This window comes from Trachypithecus francoisi, unplaced genomic scaffold (genome assembly GCF_009764315.1).
Source record: "Trachypithecus francoisi isolate TF-2019V2 unplaced genomic scaffold, Tfra_2.0 Lachesis_group5, whole genome shotgun sequence".
NCBI classification, from domain to species: domain Eukaryota; kingdom Metazoa; phylum Chordata; class Mammalia; order Primates; family Cercopithecidae; genus Trachypithecus; species Trachypithecus francoisi.
Window position 1 is genome coordinate 93,071,193 of NW_022681470.1, and position 1,884 is coordinate 93,073,076.

Genomic DNA, 1,884 nt, shown 5'->3' on the forward strand with positions numbered 1-1,884 from the left:
TTAATAGTGGTTGTGGATATACCTGGACAGGGTTGGAAGGGGAGGGGCTGCAAGAGAGGGGGCAATACTGGGCTCCCTCCAACAGAGATCGGTGATACAGAAGCCAACCTTGCAACAGAAGTGGGGGAGCCTCTAATACCAGAACTCTTACCTGGTAGGGGGTGGGGCGATGAGTGAACATCTTGGCTCCTTCCACCGCACTCAGCCACCCCAAGGCCAGAACAACATCCATGATCCGGTCAGTCCCAAGTCCAAGTCATGGGCTAATGCTTCCAGCCAAGGAAGCACCTAGGTGCCATACTAGGGACCAAGAGAATGGGAGAGGGTGGTGATGCTCCCCCAGAGTGCCTGTGTAGGAGGTCACTGGGTGGCCTTCTGTCTCCTCCACAAAAGGACTCTCATAAATGTCCTCCTGGGTTTGAACAGACCACATAAAGGGAGCACTCCTCCCCCAAAAGGGTCTTCCATTCCTGCTTCTTCTCTGTCCACCCTCAGTGGAAACATAAGGGAATGAATATGATTATTAAGAGGGATTCAGATTAGACAGCAGGTAGGACTTCCCAATAATAACAAGGCCTGAGGGGGAACTTGAGGGGGCAGAAAAGCCATAGCAAAAAACTAGGACTGTGCTCTTGACCCCATTTTCTCCATAACACATCTGTATCCAACATGCTCCCCTAAAAGACAGGCCCCTTCTCGTCTCTAAAGAGCCTTGCTGGATGATGTTAGCAGAGCCCAGACTGGCAGCACCATTTAAGCTCTCCATCACCTTCCAGAAAATCCTCCCTCCTTCCATAATCCCTCCATGGAACTATGAATCCTGGAAATTTTCTAAATGAAAAAGCTTAAGATAGCACACATGACACAATTCTAACAGCACAAAAGGGAAATTACATCTCCTTCCTACCCGTGTCCCCAGCCACCCACCTCCTCTCCCAAGAGGCAACAACTGGTACCTATGTCCTTCTCGGGCTACTCCATAGACACCCAAGCACATGTGTATAAATTCCTCCTTTCCATTTAAACACTGACTGCAGCCTTTTTAGTTCTTCTAGACCAGGACTCCCAGCCCGAGGTCAATCTGGACCTCAGGGGATGCTTGCAAATACTAAAATTGCATGCAGAATGCTGGCCAGGCGCCTGGGCACTATTTGCAGGAGGAGGGCTAACATAATGAGCCACCTGGTTTAGCCCAGTTCCTCATTTTATAGAGGAAACTGAGGCCAGAGAAGAGAAGGGCTATGTCCAGGGTCCTCAGCATGGTGGGGGCCCATCAGGAGAAGAATCCCAGGCTCCCCCTGATCTGTATGTCCAGGAGCCCTAGAACTGGGACTTGGAGGGCTGACTGAGACTGAGGATGCTGCTGGGAGGAGGAGGCAGTTTCCTTTGCATCACCGTCTGGCGTATCTAAGGGGCTGAGCTCAGTCTCATCACGCCTGGGCGCTCATCAGTGCTTCTGAGGTTCCAGCCCTCATTTCGGGGCCCTTCCACCTCCTAGCCTTGCCAGGATCCACTGTGGCCCTGGGGAGGTGGGGTGAATGGAGGCAGGATCTGGCTTGGGGTCCATCCGATCCATATGGAAGAAGCTTCCCAGGTCTGCCTGCCCCTCCCCCGCTTTTGTTTGTACCCCACAACCTGAGTATCAGTCTTCATGGTTCCCTTACCATAGTGTTGGGGGGCCTAAGCAGGGAGAGGCAGCCAGCCACTGTGGCCAGCCCTCTGCCTCCTCTCCTGGCCTCTGGCTTGGAGGGGAGATTCCCAGTGGGGGAGCTGGGGCAGGCAGGAGGAGGTGGGTGGAAAGGACTCCTCTAAGCACAGGAAAGAAAAGCAAGCAGGAGAGGGCCCCAGAGGGTGGGCTGCCTTTTGGAAACAGAATGACCCAGA